The sequence below is a fragment of the Rhinoderma darwinii genome, chromosome 3 (genome assembly GCF_050947455.1).
Source record: "Rhinoderma darwinii isolate aRhiDar2 chromosome 3, aRhiDar2.hap1, whole genome shotgun sequence".
NCBI lineage: Eukaryota > Metazoa > Chordata > Amphibia > Anura > Rhinodermatidae > Rhinoderma > Rhinoderma darwinii.
Genome location: NC_134689.1, coordinates 186,335,869 through 186,362,523, shown reverse-complemented (window position 1 = coordinate 186,362,523; position 26,655 = coordinate 186,335,869).

Sequence of the window (26,655 nt, the reverse complement as noted above, 5' to 3'; positions counted from 1 at the left end):
GGAGCATTACACAACCCAAAGGGCATGACGAGGTATTCGAAATGACCTTCGGGCGTGTTAAACGCAGTCTTCCCCTCATCCCCCTCTTTGATGCGGATAAGGTTATACGCCCCCCGTAGATAAAACTTAGAGAACCATTGGGCCCCCTGAACCTGATTAAAGAGATCAGGAATCAAAGGAAGGGGATACTGGTTCCTTACAGTGACCTTATTCAGGTTACGGTAGTCAATGCATGGCCTAAGACCACCATCCTTCTTCCCTACGAAGAAGAAGCCAGCACCTACCGGAGAAGTAGAGGGGCGAATGTAACCCTTGGCCAGGCATTCCTGGATATACTCTCTCATGGCTTCACGTTCGGGACAAGAAAGATTAAATATCCTACCCTTAGGAAGCTTAGCTCCTGGTACCAATTCGATAGCGCAATCGTATTCTTTATGAGGAGGTAACACTTCGGAGGCCTCCTTAGAGAAAACATCAGCGAAGTCCTGAACAAACTCAGGTAGCGTGTTCACCTCCTCAGGGGGAGAAATAGAATTAACAGAAAAACATGACGTCAAACATTCATTACCCCATTTGGTAAGCTCCCCAGTATTCCAGTCAAACGTGGGATTATGCAACTGCAACCAGGGAAGGCCTAAAACCAAATCGGACGATAATCCCTGCATCAACAGTACAAAGCACTGCTCCAAATTCATGGAGCCAACAAGGAGTTCAAAAACGGGTATGCTGTGTAAAATAACCATTAGCAAGAGGAGTGGAGTCGATACCCACTACCGGGACAGGTTTAGGCAAATCAATCAAAGGCATAGCAAGAGACATAGCAAATTCCACAGACATGATATTAGCAGAGGAGCCTGAATCCACAAAGGCACTGCCGGTAGCAGACCTACCATCAAAAGAGACCTGAAAGGGAAGCAAGATCTTATTACGTTTCATATTTACGGGAAATACCTGTGCGCCCAAGTGACCTCCCCGATGATCACTTAGGCGCGGAAGACTTTCCGGCTGTTTATTCTTACGCCTAGGACAGGTGTTCACTTGATGCTTGTCATCCGCACAGTAGAAGCAGAGACCATTCTTCCTGCGGAAATCTCTACGTTGTTGGGGGGACACGGAGGCCCCGAGTTGCATAGGTACCTCTGAGTCTTCCGGGGAGGAACGAAGCAACGGAACCTCGGGAGGCATCATGGGGGAGTCGGAGGAGAAAACACATAAACGTTCACGTTGTCGTTCCCTGAGACGTCGGTCAAGTCGTACCGCTAAAGCCATAACCTGGTCTAGGGAGTCAGAAGAGGGATAGCTAACTAGCAGGTCTTTCAGGGCATTCGACAGACCCAACCTAAACTGGCACCTTAAGGCAGGGTCATTCCACCGAGAAGCTACGCACCACTTCCTAAAGTCAGAACAATACTCCTCAACAGGTCTCTTACCCTGACGTAAGGTCACCAGCTGGCTCTCGGCAAAGGCAGTCCTGTCAGTCTCGTCATAAATGAGTCCGAGAGCAGAAAAGAAACGATCAACGGAGGAAAGCTCAGGGGCGTCAGGAGCCAAGGAAAAGGCCCACCCTTGGGGCCCTTCCTGGAGCCGGGACATAATTATACCCACCCGCTGGCTCTCAGAACCTGAGGAATGAGGCTTTAAGCGAAAGTAAAGCCTACAACTCTCCCGAAAGGAGAGAAAAGCCCTCCGGTCCCCTGAGAACCGGTCGGCCAACTTGAGGTGGGGTTCAAGAGGTGAGGGGAACTACCAAGATAGCATGAGGCTGGTTGACCCTCTGAGCAAGGGCCTGGACCTGTAGGGAGAGACCCTGCATTTGCTGAGCCAGGGTCTCAAGGGGGTCCATAGTGGTGACAGGGACCGGGGTAGACTAGGTATGGGCTTGTGATTATGTAACGATGGGGGTAGGGAAACGGACAAGTGAGCCCTAATCTACCCGCCACTCTGTCCCTGCCTACTTGCAACGACCCGCCCTAGGCGACGGGGTACAACTGGGCGGCGGTCCCTACGCTCAGTAAGTGCACGAGACAAACATACAAGGGAATACAAAGCGATATTTGGTTTCACTTGCCGGAATCTCACAAAGAAAGAGTCAGAAGTGTCAGGATTCTGAGTACACATGACGTCCAGGCTGGATGGTCATGTGTATTCATTATCAGTAAAAGTTAAATTACGCCCACTTGGGCATTAAGAAAGCTCATTAGCATAAACCAAAATCGCTCCTAACGTTGTGAAAAAAGATTGTTTTTTTAAATAAAAAGCATTACTGTCACATACATTACAGCACCCATCTCCTTATATAGGAGATAGGGCACTTATAATGTGTTGACAGAGTCTCTTTAACTGAAAAATATATCATCTTATTTTATTCAAAGTCCTGTATATCAATCTGATATTTTTTTTCTTTTTACGAGTAGATATCTCTTTTAGTTCCAACTCAACATCTTTCTTAAGGTTACTGTTCAGTTTATAATATTCTGGATGGGAACGAAAATCATCTAATTTTTTAACGCTAATCTCAATCTCAGAGGTAAGTGTACCTAATAGGACCATTTCCTCTTCAATAATTATCCCCATCATTTTTTTAGAATGAGATTTATTAAGACTGACGTTTCATACGCCATTCTTAAAGGGTAACTAAACTTTTAGAAAACTTCTGACATGTCATAGTGACATGTCAGAAGTTTTGATCGGTGGGGGTCCGAGCACTGAGACCCCCACCGATCGCTAAAACAAAGCGGCAGAAGTGAACGGGTGAGCACTGAGCCGCTTTGCAAGGACGCGTTGTACACAAAAGAAGCAGAGCTGGGAACAGCACTCCTTGTATTACCTGGTTGAATAATGGTGCACGCCAAACCAGGGGCAAGGTCCCAGCCTCCCCGATAGTACAGAGTTAATGAAGAAGGTAGGCAGAACTCAAGCTTGATAAAGGCTTACACAATCCGAAATGTCACTGTATACTGGAATAAACCACTGGTAATTCATCTACACCTTTCTTGAGTGTTGCCTACCTTCTTAATTTTCTCACGTTGCATAGAATGTCCCTGTGACGCGATCCAGGGGCATCCCCCCTTCTCATTTTCCCCTGAATGCTGCAGTCAGCTTTGATCGCAGCATTCAGGAGAATAGCGGCGGAGATGAGCGGTTTCTCTGATCTCCGCCGTTATAGAGCGGGGCTGCGGCTGTGTAATACAGCCATTGCCCCGCTCCTGATATAAGTGCGCGCGCGGTCAGCATGTGGAGATGCGGCCGGCGCTGCACTAATGAGCGGCGGTTCAGGCATTGAGGACAGAACATGGGGGTGTTTTGTAGCACGCCCACCATGTTCTGTCTTCAGTGCCGACGCTCATTAGTGCAGCGCCGGCCGCATCACATCACCCTGACGGCCATGTTAGGACTCAGGAGCGGGGCAGTGACTGTATTACACAGCCGCAGCCGCGCTCTCATACACTCATGTGTACTATACTGTATTGTGCAGTGTGCGGTGGAGGAGGGGGGGGGCTGTGATTTAACGCTCCCCCCTCTCCACCGCATACAACACAATACATTACAAGGCATCACATACATTACATTACATTACAATACATAACGTTACAACACAATACATTACGTTACACTGCAGCTTACCTGGAGTCCTCCGCACCGACTCTTCTGCTCTGTCTGGAAGCCGTGTCACGTGACAACACGGTCACATGGTACACTAAGTGTACCATGTGACCGTAACCCGGAAGTGCCGGCTTCACGGCACAGAAGATTTAGTTAGAAAAAATGCTGTATGGCAACGGGGGCCCGTGGGCCCCCCAGGCTTAGGGGCCCGGTCGCAACTGCGACCGCTGCGACCCCTATAGCTATGCCACTGGGTTAGTGACTGCCTCCATTTTTGTTCTTGCACTCCTCCCATTCTGCCCTGGGTGATTTTAATTAGTTTAATGCTGGATCCTACCATCCCCAGGTATTTATGTAGGCTTAGTCCCAGTTCTGGGTGTATGTGCAGCGTAGGTTCCCACCTTACAGAGGTCGCCTTGTCGTGGCAGGTGGGCAAACACTATTTGATCAAAATGTGCACTAAGAACCTCCCTATTATAAGTAGATTTAGCTTTAGTGCATATTTATTTATATTTAGTGGTTTAGGTGGCATTAGTGTCGCAGTGTGCTGTCGCCATTCTTTTTCTGCTATATATATATAAGCTCAAAAAGATAGTAGGAGCAGCACAGTGTGAATACCAAAAACGGCTGGTGCTAGCTTCAATAAAAGGAGGGACGCACTCCTCATGAATATACAAAAAATAGAGACCAGAAACAGCACTCAAATAGCAAAAAATGTGAATTTATTTACCCAACAAAGCAACGTTTCACTGCCTCCATGGAAGCATTTTCAAGCAATCAATAAAAACCACATAATGACATATATAGGAAGAGCAAAGCTTAATTAACAAGTGTTCTAAATCATAATAGTTATACACTATATGTAAAAATATAGTAATGTGTAACAATGTAACGAAATATCAAGTGCATATGTGCATGAGTCAATCACTGACAATAGGTATAGACGCTTTAACATTTCTGTCAAGTGAGATATGTGTATATAGAACAGTGAAACACATTAATTGCATATTAATAAATAATCACAATACAATACACAAAAGCTGACACTCACCAATCTGGATAAACAAGGAAGTTCTAGCCACGAGATATACAAACTGCGATTTCGGCGCCATCGTCACTGATCTGCGCATGCTCCAACAGTAACTATCTATTGGATACTGCTCGCATGTGTGAATCAGGTAGTGATGACAACGCACATAGACGTAACAGCTGACCCGAATGTGTAACTGCTTGGAGATCAAGATCCCACGCAGACGCACTAGGGTACAGAGCTTCAAATTATGCCATATTTAATAAGGGCAAATATGCCAATGTATTAACAATAGTCAAACTATAATAACAACTTAAGTTAAAGTTGTGAATATCATGCTCCCGGATTTATAGGTGAAGTATATAAGAGCTATAACCAGACATACGTGGTAATTTTGTCAGCATTTAACTCCTTGCGTCCCTAGAGACAAGAAAACGTCCGCATATAAAATACAGAAGTCACAGGTCTCACAAACCGTACTCCCACCGATGTATCGATTCACCATCAGCACAAAGGTACAGGATATCACTTATTACCGGGATCTTTGGGGAAAAATGAAGATCGATACCACACATCCAGCTCTAAAAACTCCCCAATATAGAGCAAGCATTCACAACTATAGTGATGACTAAAAAACATCAATTATACTGACAGCTAAATACAGTAAAATAGTGCAAAGTCAGCACCCCATATTCAAACACATGATTCAAACAGTATTTAAATTATTTAATTTTTCAAAATTTTTATTCTGAAATCAGTAGTTTAGACAAAAAACATATGTATATAGCATTCCTTGTTCCAGTTGGCAAACGTCTTCCATAAACAATTTCAAGTCTCCCATCTACAAAAGAAAGACAGATAAGTACATTAAAATCAATCATACTGAAATAACTACTATTCCCATACATCAAAACAAATATTTTTCAGAGTAATGAATAGAACATAGAAAGGTATCACCAGGCAAGAGAATTCCCAAGGGTAGCACAGGTACGATTAAACAGAATATGGGTAGACAATGGAAAGCTTCATGGACAATGACCAGACTCACTCGTCCTAGAAATAAAGATAAACATTATCTGAATACATTCAAAGGGTAATCCATATTAACACCGTTTGGATGGAGAGAATTCAATCTGTTGATCCATTGAACCTCCCGTTGTTTGAGGATCAATTCCCTATTACCCCCTCTCTTAAGGGGGGAACCCTATCAATAATGCAGAATCTAAGCTGGTGTACACTGTGTCCCATCTCCACAAAATGTCTGGGTACAGGAAGTTCAACTTTCTTCGTCCGTATGCTCGATTTATGATTGTTAAGTCTTAATCTACATTCAGTTGTGGTTTCACCCACATATATCAAGTTGCAAGGGCATTGTAGGATGTATATTACAAAATCACTTCTGCATGTGTAGTGTGAAGTAATGATGAAGGTTCTACCAGTGGTGGGATGTGTAAATGAATTACCTTTCAGAATAATTGCGCAACTGTCACAGGACATACAGGGGAAGCAACCATTACGAGTCACATCCCATGGTGTACTTTTGACCCGACTGTTCTTTATACTGACATCACTCCTAACAAGTTTATCCCTTAAATTCCATGATCTCCTATAAGAAAATAAGGGGGGCGATTGAAATTCTGTCACTCCATCATAGAAATTACTTAAGATCCTCCAATGTTTTTTAATGATCCCTGCCACATCCGAACTGTATATATTGTATGTAGAGACCATAGGGAGTCTAGCAACGGTCTGCTGATTTTTCTTGCTGACCTGTCTCAGTTGTGTCCTGTCAGCTCTCTGCACTTTATAGGTGTGTTTCCTCAAAAGTCTTACTGGATACCCTCTGTCCAGAAACTTCCCTACCATCATGTCAAGTTTATGTTCTAAACAAACCGGATCATCAACAATCCGCTTTACCCTCAAAAGCTGGCTATACGGTAGAGAATTGATCATACCCCTAGGGTGATGACTATCGAAACTAAGTAAGTTCTTACAGTCAGTCTCTTTAACATATAAATCCGTCATGAGTTTGTTGTTATGTATATATACCATGGTGTCAAGAAATTGGACATGGGTATCAGATACCACCATAGTGAATTTGATATCTGGGTCAATTGAATTCAAGTAGTCAAAAAATGTATTCAAGCTAGGCAAATCATCCGTCCAGATGAGGAAGACGTCATCTATGTATCGCCACCACCCCAGTGCCGAGGTGAAGTGGTGGGATGCATAGATCGACGTCTCCTCCATATCCGCCATAACGATGTTGGCATACGTAGGGGCCACATTGGACCCCATAGCTGTGCCACGGAGTTGAATAAAGTGTTCATCGTTAAAAAGGAAGTAGTTGCAGGTTAACACTATATCAAGAAGGCCCATCAGGAATTCCTTGCACTCACAGGAGAACTCAGTGCCACTTAGAGCTTTATCCACACTAGTCATACCTCTCCCATGGGTGATTGAGGTATAAAGGGATGTCACATCAAATGAGACCAATAAGGCCCCAGTAGGAATAACAATGTTCCTAATCTTGTTTAAAAAATCAGCTGTGTCCCTAATATAGGATCTAGCTGACACAGCAAACTTTCTCAGAATTTTATCAAGAAAAATAGCAGGAGGATTAAGGAGCGAATCCCTACCCGAGACAATAGGTCTCCCAGGGGGATTCGTGATACTTTTGTATATTTTGGGCAGACAGTACAGTATAGGGGTTATCGGATATAGTGGAGTTAAAAAGTTATAAAGATCCCTATCGATCATATAGTTTGCAAACGCATTGTCAACTAGCACCCTGATTCGTTTCTGAATATCCTTAATTAGATCTGACGCAACCCTCCTATACACAACCATATCATTCAGCTGTCTATAAACTTCTGTTAAATATAGGGTTCGGTCCATAACGACGACCGCTCCCCCTTTGTCAGAAGGTTTAATGATAAGGTCGTCGTTGTGGACCAATCCATCTAAAGCCACTTTCTCTCTGACGGACAAATTTTGTCGGGTATTTGCAGAAAGGCCCGAGCAGCATTCACGTTTAAATTCTGCAACACCTTTGAGTACAGATGAGATAAATGTTTCAACCACCTGCATAAAAGTGGGTGGTTGAAAACTGCTCTTGTTAAATAAACCCCAACGTTTTAAACACAATTCTGTATCCAACTCTGGATTAATAACAGGATTAGACTGCTGGGAAAACCATGTCTTGATTCTAACTGATCTGAAAAAATTATTCAGATCAATGTCAAGTTGCAGCCAATCCATATTTTGAATGGGGCAAAAAGATAGCCCTTTATGTAAAACCGACATTTCATCAACAGACAGAGTATGGTTAGAGATATTTACCACTAATTGATGGTTGGAGGAAACTTCTTTTTCAATAGTGCTGTTGACCTTAGCTGTTTCACATTCTTTACTCTTGTATCCTCGGTTGTACCTTCTGCCACCTCTCCTTGTGCGTGTTGATTTGCCTCCACTGTGGTAGACGTCTCCCCTAAAAAATCAGATACAGGAGAGTCCTTATTTCTTTGGAATCTTCCTTTCATATCCCTCCAGGTGGATTTCTTCTGTTGTGGCTGTTGATCCTTCTTCCAGTTATAAATCTTGCCTGTAGCATAATCATCTCTATCCCGAAACCATTTATGCCGTTTAACCTCCTCCTGTTCACGTTGAAATTTGAGTAGAATACCCTGGAAATTTGTCATGATATCCTGTAAGCTCATCATTCTCCATAACGGTATGCAATTTCTCTTCAAACTCTGCTTTTTTGGATCTACAGCATTCAATCTCCTTCTGGAGAAATTCAATGTTGAGTAAAATAACATCCAAGGCATACTTATTAGATAGACCTTCCAGACTATTACAAAAGTCTGCATTATTCGGAAAAAGGTTGGGTTTCAAATGTGATCTTAATCCTCTTGGAATAATCTGGTGTCTGTAATATTCCGCCAGGATAGACAGGTGTAATCTCAAGTTGATGTATCTCCTTGACTCATATTCAAAACCACGTTTGATGTCAATCTTAGCTGGAATCCCAAGGAAAGTCCCATCTCCTAATGAACCATTCAGGATCCTATCCACATCCTCTGTGGTGTAGGAAAAAATGTTGGGTGAAATATTCAGAGCCCCCGACGGCTCCATGTTGTAATATACACGTGCTAAAGACTCCTCGTCCCACTAGTATAAGCTCAAAAAGATAGTAGGAGCAGCACAGTGTGAATACCAAAACGGCTGGTGCTAGCTTCAATAAAAGGAGGGACGCACTCCTCATGAATATACAAAAAATAGAGACCAGAAGCAGCACTCAAATAGCAAAAAATGTGAATTTATTTACCCAACAAAGCAACGTTTCACTTCCTCCATGGAAGCATTTATCAAGAAATCAATAAATACCACATAATGGTAAAACTCACGACATGTTCTATAATCGTGTGTTTTTTGCGCATCACGCACCCATTGAAGTTAATGGGTGCGTGAAAACCACGCATGCCGCACGGAAGCACTTCCGTGCGAACTGCGTGATTCGCGCAAGAGCTGTCAAAAGGATGAATGTAAACAGAAAAGCACCACGTGCTTTTCTGTTTACAAACATCCAAACGGAGTGTCAAATTAGAGATGAGCGCACCGAACTTCACCGGGTTCGGTCAAACTCGTATTGACCGAACCCGGCAAAAAATTTTCCGGTACGCGACGTCAGGAGACAGTCACTGTCCACGGTGCTGAAAGAGTTAAACTTGTTCAGCACCCTGGACAGTGACTTCCGATCACAATATACATGAACGTGTAAAAAAAAGAAGAAGTTCTGACTTACCGATAACTCCCGGCTTCTTCCTCCAGTCTGACCTCCCGGGATGACAATTCAGTCCAAGTGACAGCTGCAGCCAATCACAGGCCAAGCACAGGCTGCAGCCAATCACAAGCCAAGCACAGGCTGCAGCCAATCACAGGCTGCAGCGGTCACATGGACTGCCGCGTCATCCAGGGAGGTGGGGCCGGATGACAAGAGAGGGACGCGTCACCAAGGCAACGGCCGGGAGACCGGACTGGAGGAAGCAGGAAGTTCTTGGTAAGTATGAACGTCTTTTTTTTATTCACAGGTTGCTGTATATTGTGATCGGAATTCACTGTCGAGGGTGCTGAAAGAGTTACTGCCGATCAGTTAACTCTTTCAGCACCCTGGACAGTGACTGACGTTGACTAGCCTCATCTCTATGATGGCGGCTGCGCGAAAATCACGCAGCCGCGCATCATAAACTGATGACACACGGAGCTGTCAAGTGCCTTTTGCGCACGCCAAATGCTGTGTTTTTTTGCCTGCGCAAAACGCACACGCTCGTGTAAATGAGGCCTTACAGTGTAAGGCCTCATTTACACGAACGTGATATACGTCCGTGCGACTCGCGTGCTTTTCACGCGGGTCGCACGGACCTATACAAGTCTATGGGGGCATGCAGACAGTCCGTGAGTTTTGCTCAGCGTGAGTGTGCTGAAAAAAACTCACGACATGTTCTAAAATTCTGCGTTTTCTGCGCATCACGCACCCATTGAAGTCAATGGGTGCGTGAAAACCACGAAGGTTGCACGGAAGCACTTCCGTGCGAACTGCGTGATTCGCGCAAGAGCTGTCAAACTGAATGTAAACAGAAAAGCACCACGTGCTTTTCTGTTTACAAACATCCGAACGGAGTGTCTTAGAGATGAGCGAACCGAACTTCACCGGGTTCGGCCAAACTCGTTTTGACCGAACCCGGCAGGAGACAGTCACTGTCCAGGGTGCTGAAAGAGTGAAACTGGTTCAGCACCCTGGACAGTGACTTCCGATCCCAATATACGTGAACGTGTAAAAAAAAAAAAAGTTCTAACTTACCGATAACTCCCGGCTTCTTCCTCCAGTCTGACCTCCCGGGATGACAATTCAGTCCAAGTGACAGCTGCAGCCAATCACAAGCCAAGCACAGGCTGCAGCGGTCACATGGACTGCTGCGTCATCCAGGGAGGTGGGGCCAGATGTCAAGAGAGGCGCGTCACCAAGGCAACGGCCGGGAAGTTCTCGGTAAGTACGAACCTCTTTTTTTTTAAACAGGTTACTCGATATGGTGATCGGAATTCACTGTCGAGGGTGCTGAAAGAGTTACTGCCGATCAGTTAACTCTTTCAGCACCCTGGACAGAGACTGACGTCGACTAGCCTCATCTCTATGATGGCAGCTGCGCGAAAATCACGCAGCCGCGCATCATACACGGATGACACACAGAGCTGTCAAGTGCCTTTTGCGCACGCCAAACGCTGCGTTTTTCTGCGTGCGCAAAACGCACACGCTCGTGTAAATGAGGCCTAATACTTTTTTTTCACAGTATTATTTTGGCAGCAATTCTCTCGAGTCTCTTCTTCTCCTCACTGAAACAATGTTTGAGAAGAAGAAAAGAGGCAGGAGATTTGCTGCCAGAAATGTCAAAATAAAACAAATGTGATCGCTGTGATAGGTTTTCACAGCGATCACATGTTCAGGGACCATCAGATTGGTCCCTGATACTCTGCCCAGTGCCCAGAGCTGTTGGTAACAGCGTGGGCACAGGGCTGTGTGTACACGATTGCGTGCCCTCTATATTTTACATAGAAATGCATGTGATCGCTGTGATTGGTTGTCACAGCGATCACATGTTCAGGGACCAAAAGATTGGCCTCTGACACTCTGCCATGTGCCCATGGCTGTTAGCAACAGCCAGGGCACAGGGCTGTGTACACGCGATCGCGCGTGCACAGTCTCTGAAGTGCCGCCGTAATTAGTCAATACGGCGGACTTCAGAGACCCTGACCGCTGGCCGTAAAAACACAGCCAGCGGTCGGGAATCTGTTAAAGGGGTTTTCCAGAACCTGACATGTAATGGTCAATTACCTACAATTGGCAATACAAGTGACTTTTCAAATTACTCACGCTGGAGAATCTGTACGGTTTTCCCGATCGCATCGCGGGTTACGTGGCGCCAACCCCACCTAATTTTCACTCTTCCGGTGAATTCCCGTCCGTTCACTGTCCACACTTCCTTCCGGCCTGCTCGATGTAAGGAGCGTCATTACTGACGTCATGTACAAGGGTGGGTGCCGGATAGGCTCAATAATTCACAGAGCATGCATGGATCGAACTGTTTCCTCCACGCATGCTCAGTCCTGCGTGAGTATTCTTTCTTCTTACAAACCCTGCTGACTACACTGCGCCTGCGCCATTCCCAACGACCAACGGAGAACCAATATGTGGTCTTTCTGAGAACAGAGGAGGTGTGCTAAGCGGCTCTGGAGCTGGCTGAAATACCAGCTCTATGTATTGTGGTAAATGTAGTCTAGGCGGGACTGGAAACTAATGTGGACCGGAACTCCTGGATGTAAACCAACGGAAAAATTAGCAAAAAGAGGAATCGTGAGGAAAACCAAAACAAGAAGAAGGTATTTGGGAAGGGGGGTTATTGGAAGATATTTAGGGTCAGTTCATACAGAGTTTTTTTTAGACGGAAACCACATCGGAAAACGCACCAAAAAACATCCGAAAATGCCTCCCATTAATTTCAATGGGAGGCGGAGGCGGGTTTTTCCCGCGAGCGGAAAAAACGGCTCGCGGGAAACAAAAGGGCCATGCCCTATCTACGGGCATCTACGTCTCTGACCTCCCATTGACATCAATGGGAGGCAGAGAAAGAGTATTTAGCGGCGTTTTTTGCCCGCGGCACTCAATGGTCGCGGGCAAAAACGCCGCGAAAAGCGGTGTGCAGGCAGAGCAAAATTATGCCTCAAAATTTTGAGGAAGATTTTCTGCCTGCAAAAAACTCTGTGTGAACCCAGCCTTAGTGTGCCAAGACCTTTTTAAAAATTTGAAATTAGGGTCGGAAAACTCCTTTAAGGCCTTATTTACACGAACTCCGCGCATCTCGGACGTGAAAAACTGCAGTTTTTCACGTCCGAGGTGCATCCGTGCTCAGGTCTGCGGGACGCGATGTCACGCATCCCCCATAGTTGAGAGTCTATGGGGGGATGCGTGATGCAGAGTCCGCATTTAATAGCCTGAAGAGTGCCTTCACGTCAGCCTCCCCTCCATTATCCAGATATTTTTCTACAGTTCTCGTTGGAGATGGACGCCTCCTCTGTCGGTGCTGGTGCACTCCTGTTGCAGAGAGTTTCCAAGGGCAAGTCAATGGTATGTGGATATTTCTCTAAGCTCTGGTTGACAGAGGGAGAATCCTCTGCTGGGGACACTCCTCTAGACTGGCAGGTCATGCGGGGACCCATAAGACCCGAGATCTGATTGCCCGTCATTTCTGGTGGCCCACGCTGCCCAAAGACATTATGGACTTCGCTTCTTCCTGCTCAGTGTGTGCAGCTAACAAGGTCACTCAATCCAGACCTGCTGGCCTGCTCCAGCCATTGCCTGTGCCCGATGCTTCCTGGCAGCATATAGTTTTGGACTTTATCACTGACCTGCCTCTCTCTAGTGGATGCAGTACTGTCTGGGTGGTGGTGGATCGGTTTTCGAAGATGGCCCACTTCGCTCCTCTGACCGGTCTTCCTTCTGCTCCTCAACAGGCCAAGCTTTTCATTCTACACATCTTCCACCTGCATTGCGTGCCGCAACATATTGTGTCTGATCGGTGGGTTCAGTTCACCTCAAAGTTATGGAGAGCCCTCTGCGGACTCCTAGGTGTAAAGTTGGACTTTTCCTCAGCCTACCATCCTCAGTCCAATGGTCAGGTCGAGAGGATCAATCAGATCTTGGAGAACTACCTACGCCACTTCATCTCCAAGCAGCATGATGACTGGGTGCAGTTGCTCCCGTGGGCTGAATTCTCATGCAATAATCACACCAGTGAGTCCACAAGGAATACACCGTTCTTTATTGTCTATGGCCAACACCCACGAATTCCTCTCCCGGTGCATGATACTTCCGGGGTACCAGCTGCTGACACTGCTTCTAGGGACTTTCTGAAGATCTGGCAGCAGACTCGATCCTCCATCCTGCTGGCGATCGAACGCATGAAACAGAAGGCGGACACAAGAAGAAGAGAACCTCCCCACTTTCTTCCTGGCATGAAGGTCTGGCTGTCCTCCAGGAATATTCAGCTGAGGGTGCCATCATACAAATTTGCTCCCAGGTCCCTCGGACTCTTCGAGATCCCACAGCACATCAACCCTGTCGCCTACAAGCTTTGGCTGCCTTCTACCCTCAAGATCCCCAATTCCTTCCATGTCTCCCTCCTGAAACCGGTGGTTCTGAACCACTTTACCAAGACTCCTAGCCCTGCGGTTGCCTCCCTCGGCCCTTCAGACACCTTCGAGGTTAAGGAGCTCTTGGACACCAAGAAAGTAAGAGGAAATACTTTTTATTTGGTGGATTGGAGGGGGTTTAGTCCTGAAGAGAGGTCCTGGGAGCCAGAGGAGAACCTCAATGTTCCTACCCTTCTGAAGTTTCTCTCTCCTTTTGGCCCAAGAAGATGGGGTGTAAGAGGAGGGGATACTGTCATGTCCATGGCCGCGGGCCGTCAGGCTCACTCACTCACTTCCGCTCAACTCGGCCGGGTCCCGTAGTGTGTGCGCACGCGCTCGTGCCCGCTCTTAAAGGGGCAACACGCGTCCAGCCCCTTTTCCCCATACCTGAGCGTTGTTGTCATACCCAAAGTTTGTCTATGCAAATGGTCTCCTAGAGTTTTCCAGTTCCCGGTGTTTCCCGTACCTGTTTCCCGTGCTATCCTGGTCAAGTGCCATGCTGAGCTGTAGTCGTGCTGTGCTGCATACTACGCCTGTCCTGCTACACCACGCCTGATGTCTGCCTGCTGCCTAGTCCCAGCCGAGCCTGCCTTGCTACTGTCCGAGATGCCACAGGTGCCCTATACGAACTATAGACTGTTACCTGCTTCCTGTTGGCCAGCTGCCATACCGTCAAGGCGGTACGGCCCAGTGGGTCCACAAACCCAACGTGACAGTATTTATGTATTTGACCTTGGTTCTGGTGCTGTATTTATGCATTGAGCTTGGTTCTGGGGCTGTATTTATCTACTGAGCTTGGTTATGGTGTTGTAATTATATAGGATATATTTATAATAAAAAAATTGCAGGGCAGATAAAATTGTTTTCAATTCACTGTGTATTTAATAGGAACTTGTCACATAGTTGTAATGACCGGGGGGTAGGGAAACGGACAAGTGAGCCCTAATCTACCCGCCACTCTGTCCCTGCCTACTTGCAACGACCCGCCCTAGGCGACGGGGTACAACTGGGCGGCGGTCCCTGCACTCAGTAAGTGCACGACAAACACGACAAACATACAAGGGAATACAAGCAAGGGAAAGGGGCAGTTGCCCACGGCAACACCATGAGCAACCAGAGTGGTGAACGAGCTGAGTCAAGCCAGGAGTGTGCGAGGTACCAAACGAAGAGCAGAAGAGTAGTCAGTAAGCCAGGGTCTGTATGGAGCAGGAACAAAATAGAAGGAGCTGTAGCTGGGCCAGGAAACCACACGAAAAAGAATAACAAGCAAGGAGGAACAGGAAATGCAGGTATAAATAGACAGAGGGCGGGAGCTAGCTGAGTCTGGCCAGGCTGCGATAGGCTCTCCCACTCCTAAGCCTGCCAGCCTGAGTGGTGGAAGCTGGAGTCAGTCTCAGGGATGTAGATTCAGGTGCTGACTGATTAATTAAGAGAGTTAACCCCGAAGCTGTGCCTGGCAGATCCTTTACAATAGTATTAACTCCTTGAACCACCACCATGCAGTAATACATGACCTGACAATATTTCCAAATATTCCCCTTTAAACAACTTAAAACAGCGCACTGTATGCTACTTACTCTTTAAAGGGTCATGGTGCGGTGCCGCTATCCTGAAGAGTCACATGGTCTTGCCTCCAAACCCACCTTTCCATGCTTGATTGATGTCACGTTGGGTACGTGGACCCAATTGGCCGTACCGCCTTGAGAGTATGGCAGCTGGTTAACAGGGCACAGGTCAGAGTCTATAGTTTGTATAGTGTACCTGTGGTAGCTCAGACAGTAGCAAGACAGGCGTGGTGTAGCAAAACAGGCGTGGTATACAGCACAGCACGACTTCAGCTCAACATGGTACTTGACCAGGATAGCACGGGATGCAGGTTACAGGAACAGGAAAAACTGGGAACTGGGAAACACTAGGAGACCATTTGCTTAGATAGACTAGGGTATGAAAACAACGCTCAGGCATTGCAGGGAAGGGCACAGCCCTTCTTATAGCCCAGGGTGCTCTGGGAGCAATCAGCTCAATCTCTCAACTGTGTGCGCTTTGGCTCCTTAAGTCTGGACTGAGCTCGCGAGTGCACCCTGGTGGTCACTGTGAAACAGGACGGCCGCATGTGCAGACATCTCTGGGGAGAAGGGCGTCGACTGGATGGAAGGAGTTCATGGTCAGCGACCACGGACGTTACAGTATCCCCCCTCTTACGCCCCCTCCTCTTGGGACCAGAACGAAAAAGAAACCTCTTAATGAAGGGTAGAAGCATTGAGATTCTCCTCTGGCTCCCAGGACCTCTCTTTTGGACCAAACCCCTTCCAATCCACTAAATAAAAGGTTCTTCCTCTTACTTTTTTAATGTCCAGGTTCTCCTTAACCTCAAAAGTCTCTGATGAACCGCTGGGAGCCACTGCAGGAGTGGAAGTCTTGATGTTGTGATTCAAGATCACCGGCTTCAGCAGGGAGACTTGGAAGGAGTTGGCGATCTTGAGGGTAGGAGGCAGCCGAAGCTTGTATGAAACAGGGTTGATTTGTTGCAAAATTTCGAAGGGTCCAAGGAACCTGGGAGCAAATGCTCAGGCATTGCAGGGAGGGGCACAGCCCTTCTTATAGCTCAGGGTGCTCTGGGAGCAATCAGCTCAATCGCCCACCTGTGTGCGCTTTGGCTCCTTAATTCTGGACTGAGCTCGCGAGCGCACCCTGGTGGTCACTGTGGAAGAGGACGTCCGCATGAGCAGACATCTCTGGAGAGAAGGGCATTGACTGGATGGAAGGAGTTCGTGGTCAGTGACCACAGATGTTACAATTGACATCTTCCTGGCTGTTCTTCATCTCTACCAGTCTCCTCCAACTTTCTTGGATGCGCAATGGCCTTGTGCTCCTTGGGCACGCATCGCGCAACGAGGTGTACTCTGCCCGGCTTTATTGCTGCACCGCGCAAGCCAGGGGAGTACAAGGCAATGGGGCATCTGCAAGTGATGGAAGAGGCTGCTAGTGATGTAGAACAGCCCAGGGGATGTCAATCAAGATCTGGGGAGCGCCATTTAAATTTTCGCCTCAGGCAGCAGAAAAGCTAGAATCGACACTGCCCAAAACATACTGCAAAAGCAACCCAAGAGCTTCTTAAGGTAAAGAAATTGAATATTCTTCAATGGCAAGTCATCTGACCTCAACCTGATTGAGCATGCTTTTCACTTACTGATAGTAAAACTGAAGGCAGAAAGACCCATAAATAAGCAGCAAATGAAGGCGTCTGCGTAAAGGGCCTGGCAAAGCATCTCAAGGGAGGAAATTTAGTATTTGCTGGTGTTCACGGGTTCCAGACTTCAGGCAGTCATTGATGGCAAAAGATTTGAATCCAATTATTAGAAAATAATTTTAATGTCCGCTGGCCCGCTCTCATCGCTCTGTTTTGACCTCTCCAAGACATCTTCTGGCAATTGCTCCAGGAAACTGGTGTAACTGCAGTGCTAAATCTGTCCTACATCGTTTCAAATCAGAAGCCATTTATGCTTTTATAGGAACTAAGTAGCAGCTGCTACAGTCCTATATAAATATACAAAAATTAGTTTATTGCAAAAATGGAAAAAAAATCTATGGAGTTATTTAAAAAAAAAAAATAACTCAAAATAACTATTTAGTCTGCTTGGTAACATCTCTTTCATTAGTCATTATATTTTCATTCTGCTTATTGTATTCAAAACTGTTTTCCCTCCATTAAATGTATAATGGAAGCTTTAGGCTATGTTCACACGGCACATTTTGCGCACATATTCCACGCCGAAATTTGTATGAAAACCACTTACAAACCACCCCATTGTTTATATGGGGCGAAATTGAAAACCTTGTCGCTGAAAAAAAAAGTGACGTGACTTCTTGAAGTCGTTTTCATGCAAAACTGCATCAGGTAGTCATGCGCATATTAGCCCCATTGAATGTATTCTTGGCTTCTCCCACTTAAAAATCCGGCATGTAAACGCTGTACTCTAAATAATTTATCTTTTGAGAAGAGTTTTTCAGATTTTCTTTAACCACTTTTGTTAGTGTTATTTTGCATTTCTAGATGCATGTGGACATGACTCCAATTCTTATTCAGAAGAATGAGACATTGCCCTATAGTTGTATTCCTCCACCAGTGGCTCTTTGACTCCCTGTAAATGGTTCGTGATAGAGGGTCTAGCTGAGGACAGCTCCAAATCTTATTGTGCACTAGTGGCACCAGAGATGACATAGCATTTCTAAAGCTTGGTGCTAGAGTCATAACAAATTAAAGGGTAACTAAACATTCAACAAACTTCTGACATGTCATAGTGACATGTCAGAATTTTGATTGGTGGGGGTCCGAGCACTGAGACCCCCACCAATCGCTAAAACGAAGCTGCAGAAGTGCTCGTGTGATCGCTCAGCCGCTTTGTTTCTTTTCGGCTATTTCTAGAAAGCCGATGTATCAGAGTACAGGCTCATAGACTTTCTATTGAGCCCATACTCCAATACATTGATTTCCGGAAAAGGTCGAACAGAAATGAAGCGACTGAGCGCTCACACGAGTGCTTCTGCCGCTTTGTTTTAGCGATTGGTGGGGGTCTCAGTGCTCGGACCCCCACCAATCAAAACTTCTGACATGTAACTATGACATGTCAGAAGTTTGTCGAACGTTTAGCTACACTTTAACCGGTCAGTTAACCCTAGGGTAAGAACCCTTTCACGAGTTACCTATATATGGTTTAGGCTCCGTTCACAACTGTGTTATGTTCTTCCCTTCGGTGCTTACAGTATTTTTTTACTTAAAAAATAGTGCAGTCTGCATCGCTGTTCTTGCCGTAAAAAACAGACGCTATTATAAGTCAATGTGATCCATCGTGATTTGTGGGGATCTGTTCAAAAACAGACCTTTCTTGATGTTAACCTATATATTGGACCATTAGGCACTGTGGCATCCATAGTAACAGAAGTCAAAGAGCTGGGCTCTGAAACAATGTTTATTTGGTGACCGACTCTTTTAATAATAGAACAGCAAAATTGCTATCACTGCTATTATAAAACATATATTGTTGTAATGTGGTGTATTATCATGGGATGTATGATATATTTTCCTAAACTTACATGAGGTTCTAGGTATATGACAATTCAATAGTAGCCACAGTCATAGGGCAAAGTGCAAGTACAAAACACAATGCTCTCTTTTAAATACTTATGAAAGAAGAGCTAAAAAGCTGCCCGGGCGGACACAACCTGTATTATTTCCCTTCTACACCCATTATATTTTTAACTAAATATTTGATGACTATGTCAGAAAGTGACTTAAGCTTCCTAAAGTCATTTTTAATAAATCTGAAGGAAATGAATTTTGCTGTTTGCACAGAGATACCAAAATTGAAAAAGCTGTTACAGGATGAGGATCTACAGGAAAACAATTTAAAGCCATGTATCAAAATGGTTATAAATAGGTAATATGCAGGATGAAATGCAGATAACAGGACACTTATCACTGACTGTTACAGGATAGGCAGACAGCAAAAGTAAAGTTAGAAAAATACACAAACCGATAAAGAAAATATTTATTCTGCAGTACTTTCTTCTGATTTATGTGTTTCTCTCTTGTAAAATATATATATATATTTTTTATATCTACATGTGCAAATTGTCAGATCAAGTTTTCCAGACGACCATATTTGTTTTATCACCCCATTACATTAAGAACATTACCTAATCCTTGCGTTGTCCACTCTTAACATATAGTATAAAAGCTTTCTGCATTCAGAGCAGTAGACTTATTAGAAATGATTAGGATCATAAAGTGGAGAAAGCAAACACTTTAAAAACAGGGTAAGGCCCCATGCACACGACCGTAAAAACTCCCGTAATTACGGGCCCATGGACTTCTATTGGCCACGGGTACCTCCCCGTATACTTACCAGAAGATGCCCGTGCCGTTGAAAAATATAGAACATGTCCTATTTCAGGCCGTACTTACGGCACGGGCAGGCCCATAGAAGTCTATGGGGCTCCTGTAATTCCGGGTGACTACGTATGTGCACCCGTAATTACGGGAGCGTTGCTAGGTGACGTCAGTAAATAGTCACTGTCCAGGGTGCTGAAAGAGTTAAATGATCGGCAGTAACTGTTTCAGCACCCTGGACAGTGGCTACCAATCACAATATAGATAAAGCTGTAAAAAAAAAAAAAGACGTTCATACTTAGCCAGAACTCCCTGCTTTTTCCTCCAATCCAGCCTCCTGGGATGACGTTACAGCCCATGTGACCGCTGCAGCCAATCACAGGCCAATCACTGGCTGCAGCAGTCACATGGACTGCCGCTTCATCCAGGGAGGTCGGACTGGATGTCAAGAGAGGGACGCGTCACCAAGACAACGGCCGGGTAAGTATGAATTTATTTTACTTTTATTACGGAAAGGGCTGTCCCTTCTCTTTATCCTGCACTGATAGAGAGAAGGGCTGCCGATTAGTGCAGTGCAATTTTGCAGCCAAAAACGTGCCCGTAAATAGGGGTGGAATACGGGTGACACCAGATCCGTATTTACGGGCACGGGTCCGTAAATACTGGTGCAATACGGGTCGAATACGTGTGACCAAGGACCCGTATTTACGCCAGTATTTACGGGTGGACAAAAATACGGTCGTGTGCATGAGGCCTAAGACATGCAATTTCTAACTAAAAAATATATAGCATTGTAACCGTAGAGGCACATCACCACCGGAAAGTTAGACCATATAACTGGAAATATAATCTTAGGCTCTATTCACATAAGTGTGTACAATTTGCGTCCACAAAAAAATGATTTGTGAATCGCCCCATTGACTTTTATGGGTCAGTGTGCTGTCCTTTGGTAAAATGGACAGCTCATTGGCCCCTTCAAACAGCTGATTGGCGGGAGTCATGAAAGTCAGACTCCCACCGATCTAATATTTATGGCCTATCCTAAGGATAAGCCATCAATTTTAGTAACCCGGATTACCCCTTTAATGTATAAATGAGCATATCTGGTATGACATAACTTTTACGTTCTTAAAAGAGAAAGTGTTAAAATTATTTGTTTACTACATGACAGCTAAGCTGTTAGCTGATTTAGTTTTAGACCTGTGTTACAAATAGGCTTTTTTTTTTTAGCAGCATACATTATGAACTACATAAAAGCTGAAAATTTACACACTAAGGTAGACAAGGATGGCAGATATGTCTTCATATATGCACATGTAGAAAACACACCGTTTGTTATTTTGGGAATGTATGTACCTCCGTCTGCTTCTTTACATGTCCTGCATTTGTCTGCTACATTTTCTGTGACATACCCAGCTATAGCCGGCTCCATGGTTTATGTGGGCCCTTGGACGACACAGACATAGTAGGCCCCTTTGCTGGGGAACTCACGGCGGCAGTAAAATGGCAGAAAACGTCACTTTGTGCCCCCATAAAGAAGTTAGGCCCCCAGTTTGTACCCCCGTAAATTTAGTGCCATCTGTAGATAGTTCCACACAGACCCCCCAGGTAGTGCCACACAGCCCCCTTCCAGGTAGTGCCACACAGCCATCCTCCCAGGTAGTGCCACAGCCCCCTCCTCCCAGGGAGTGCCAAACAGACCCATGGGTAGTGCCACACAGCCACCCTCCCTGGTAGTGCCACACAGCCCCTCTCCCTGTAGGTAGCGCCTTTGGGGTTCCCTCTAGGAGTGGAATCCCCAGCCAGAACATTGCCGATGCTTTGGCTGGGGATTCCGCCTCAGGAGAACCCCCTGGCGTCATTGTCCATATATGGACAGTGTTGTCAGTGGCAACACCAGAGCCGTAGTCCCGGGCAGAGCACTACTAGCACTCTGCCTGGGAACAGGGGCGTAGCTAAAGGCTCATGGGCCCTGGTGCAAGAATTCAGCTTAGGCCCCCGTACCACTCCCCAACACCACCAGACCCCTGCACACGCTTATGCCCAGCTGCCTTGTCTGACAGACCCAATAAATGCCCCTACAGTATAATGCCCCCATAGCTGCCCCCCACACAGTATAATGCCACCCATAGCTGACCACCACAGTATAATGCTCTCCATAGCTGCCCCCACACAGTATAATTCCCCCCATAGCTGACCACCACAGTATAATGCCCCCATAGCTGCTCTCACAGTATAATGTCCCCATAGCTGCCCCCCTACAGTATAATGCCCCCAAAGTATAATGCCCCTATAGCTGCCCCACAGTATATTGCCACCCATAGCTGCCCCATACACTATAATGCCCCATACATTATAATGCCCCCCATAGCTCGCCCATACAGTTTAAAGCCCCCCATACAGTCTAATGCACCCCATAGCTGAGCCATACAGTATAATGCCCCCCTGCAGTATAATGACATTCATAGCTGCCACATGCAGTATAATGCCCCCATAGCTTCCCCATATAGTATAATGCCCCCATACAGTATAATGTCCCCCCATAGTTGTCCCATACAGTATAATGCCCCCATACAGTATAATGCCCCCATACAGTATAATTCCCCCATAGCTGTCGCATACATTATAATGCCCCCCATACAGTATAATGCCCCCGTTAGCTGTCCCATACAGTATAATGCCCCCATAGCTGTCCCATACAGTATAATTCATCCCATACAGTATAATGCCCCCCTTAGCTTTCCCATACAGTATAAAGCCCCCTCAGCAACTACCAAATGAGCCCCCCCGCCCATACCCAGTATAATTCCCCCATATGTATGTACCTAATAGAAAAATAAGAACATAATTACTTACCTATCCCCGTTCCCACGACGGGTGGAAGAGATCCTTCTCATATGCACTGTGCTGTGAGTGACTCGGCGCAGACAGTCACGATGACGTCACTACATCACGCCTGCCTACACCGAGCTACTCGCAGCACAGTGAATGCTGGAGCAAGGCTCCAGCATTGAACCATACTGAATCTGCGTCCTGCGGACGCAGATTCAGTTGGAGGCGGGACCAGCACGGCCCTCCCAGGCTTAGGGGCCCGGTCAGAGTTGCGACCGTTGCAACCCCTATAGCTATTCTACTGCCTGGGACACTGCTCTGCTCCTGATAACACTGTCCATATATGGACAGTGATGTCAGGCGCTTTCCCAGAGATGGAGTCCCGGAGCAGAGCCGCTTCTAGCACTCTGCCTGGGACTCCTCTCCTCCTAACATCACTGTCCATATATGGACAGTGATGTCAGGGGCTTTCCCAGAGACGGAGTTCCAGAGCAGAGCTGCTTCTAGCGCTCTGCCTGGGACTCCTCTCCTCCTGACATCACTGTCTATAAATGGACAGTGATGCCAGGGGCAACCCCAGAGACGGAGTCCCGGAGCAGAGCTGCTAGCACTCTGCCTGGGACTCCTCTCCTCCTTACATCACTGTCCATATATGGACAGTGATGATGCCAGCGTCAGCACTCGACGGCCAAGTGGGCCCCCCCCAAGTGTAGTGGGCCCGCATTTGCCCGGGTTTTCCGGATTTTGACCCCGGCCCTGTACCCGGCTGCTAAGGTATGAGGAATGGGAGATTTTAATATGGTAATAGATTCAAATTTAGATAGATTTGGCTGTTCCTATTACAGTCCAAGCCTCGCAAACACCGTCTGTGTATGGTTTGCTGCTCTATGTGCTGGGATGGACTGACATTTTTTGTTATAAATACCCGAGCATCGGAACGTACTCCTGTCATTCTCTAGTCCGCAATTCTCTTTCCCGAATTGATTATATGGTGGGAAACTCCTCCATGGTACCTTTGATAACGATGGTAGCATATAAAAACAGAGGAATGTGAGACAGCTCTCCCATGGTGCTAAAAATTTCTATCACTTGTCCTAAAAGTTGGAAAATGTATCCCTTTTGGTTGACCCTGATTGGTCCCCATGACCGTATTTCGGATCAACCAGAGGTATTTCATGATGCCCATTGGTACTTTGATGATTCAAATATTCTGTGGGATACTCTGAAAGCATATCTTAGGGGGTGCCTGCGTTCTACCATTTCCTTTTTAAAACGTGAATCATCTAGAGAGGAACGGGATATGGCACGTAAGTGCAGTGCCCTAGAAAAACAATACATAGCAGACCCCTCAGATTCAAATAAAGACCTTTGGCTATTGAAAGGGAGGAAATATTTACTACTCTTGCATGAAAAAGCCAGTAGGAAATTGTTTTTTACCAAGCAAACATATTTTGAATTTGGGAACCAGTCAAGTAAATTACTGGCACATATAATACATCAGAATTCACAAAGCCCAGCAATGCTAAAAATCCAAGATAGCTCAGGGGATTATCTGACTGACACACCTAGAATAGCCGAAAGGTTTGCACACTTTTACCAGGAATTGTATTCCTCCCAGACCTCCTATGATTTACCAAACTTTGTATCCTATATGGATGGTATTGTAATGACGGGGTAGGGAGACAGACAGGTGAGCCCTAATCTACCCGCCACTCAGTCCCTGCCTACTTGCAACGACCCGTCCTAGGTGACGGGGTACAACTGGGCGACGGTCCCTACGCTCAGTAAGTGCAAGACAGACAAACAGACAAGGGTACACAGAAGCTAGGGAAACGGGGCAGCTGCCCACGGAGACACCGTGAGCAACCAGGGTAGTGAACGAGCCGAGTCAAACCTGGAGTGAACGAGGTACCAAAAACGCTGAGCAGGAGAGTGGTCAGAAAGCCAAGGTCTATAACAAGCAGAGCAGAGTCACAAGCAAAGGAGGAACAGGAAAGGCAGGTATAAATAGACAGTGGGCGGGAGCTAGCTCCATCTGGCCAGGCTGTGATAGGCTCTCCCACTCCTAAGCCTGCCATCCTGAGTGGTGGAAGATGGAGTCAGTCTCACAGACATAGGAGCAGGTGCAGACTGATTGCCCATGGGCGTAGACACAGAAGCTGTGTCTGGCAAATCCTTTACAGTACCCCCCCTTTTATGAGGGGCCACCGGACCCTTTCTAGGTGGACCTGGTTTATTGCGGAAACGAAGGTGGAACCTCCTGAGCAATACCCCAGCGTGAACATCCCGGGCGGGTACCCAAGTCTCCTCAGGCCCGTATCCACTCCAATGGACCAGGTACTGGAGGGAGCCTTGGACCATCCTGCTGTCCACAATCTTGGCCACCTCGAATTCTACCCCCTCAGGGGTGAGAACAGGGACTGGAGGTTTCCTCGAGGGAGCCAAGGACGGGGAGCAGCGTTTAAGGAGGGAGGAATGAAAGACGTTGTGCACTCGAAAAGAAGGGGACAACTCCAGTCGGAAGGAGACAGGGTTAAGGACTTCAATGACCTTGTACGGCCCTATAAACCGGGGAGCAAACTTCTTGGACGGGACTTTAAGGCGCAAATTTTTAGAAGATAGCCACACCAGATCCCTGACCACAAACAAGGGGTTAGCAGAACGTCTTCTATCTGCCTGAGTTTTTTGTATGCTCTGGGACGCCTCTAGGTTTTTCTGAACCTGGGCCCAGACTGTGCACAGTTCCCGATGAACGACCTCTACCTCGGGATTGTTGGAACTACCAGGTGAAACGGAGGAGAACCGTGGATTAAACCCAAAATTACAGAAAAAGGGGGAGACCCCTGACGAGTTACTGACCCGGTTATTAAGGGAAAATACGGCGAGGGGAATGAATGAGACCCAATCATGTTGACAGTCAGAGATAAAACACCTTAAATATTGTTCTAGAGACTGATTAGTCCTCTCCGTTTGGCCATTAGTTTCAGGATGGAAAGCCGAGGAGAAGGACAGATCAATCTCCAATTTTTTACAGAAGGCTCTTCAAAACAATGAAACAAATTGTACCCCTCTGTCAGAAACAATATTGACAGGAACCCCATGGAGACGCAGGATGTGTTTGACAAACAAGGTAGCTAACGTCTTAGCATTGGGTAGTTTCTTGAGGGGCACAAAGTGGCACATCTTACTGAAACGGTCTACTACAACCCACACTACCGACTTGCCTTGAGATGGAGGCAAATCGGTGATAAAATCCATGAAGATATGGGTCCAAGGTCTCTGGGGAATGGGCAAAGAACATAGTAAGCCCGCTGGTCGGGACCTGGGAGTCTTGGACCTAGCACAAACCTCACAAGCGGCGACGTAGGCCTTAACGTCTTTAAGCAACCCAGGCCACCAGTAGTTTCTGGCAATGAGGTGCTTGGTACCCAGGATGCCTGGATGGTCGGATAGTGCAGACTCATGATTTTCCCTAAGTACCCTTAGCCGGAATTGCAGGGGAACAAACAGCTTGTTCTCAGGAAGGTTCCCGGGAGCTGAACCTTGATCAGCCGCAATTTCGGAGACTAAATCAGAATCAATAGAGGAAATGATTAAACCTGGAGGCAAAATACAAGCAGGATCTTCCTCCGAAGGAGGTTTGGCCATGAAGCTACGCGACAGTGCGTCAGCCTTAATATTTTTAGACCCAGCCCTATAGGTGACCAAAAAGTTGAATCTGGTAAAAAATAACGCCCATCGAGCTTGTCTCGGGTTTAGCCTCCGGGCAGATTCTAAGAAAACCAGATTCTTGTGGTCGGTAAGGACCGTTACCTGGTGCCTAGCCACCTCCATGAAGTGGCGCCACTCTTCAAATGCCCATTTAATGGCTAAGAGTTCGCGGTTGCCAATATCATAGTTACTCTCAGTGGGCGAAAACTTCCTGGAGAAGTAGGCACAGGGACGGAGATGGGTGAGGGACCTGGTACCCTGGGACAAGACAGCACCCACTCCCACCTCGGAGGCGTCAACCTCCACGATGAATGACTCCATTTAGTTGGCCTGAACCAGCACT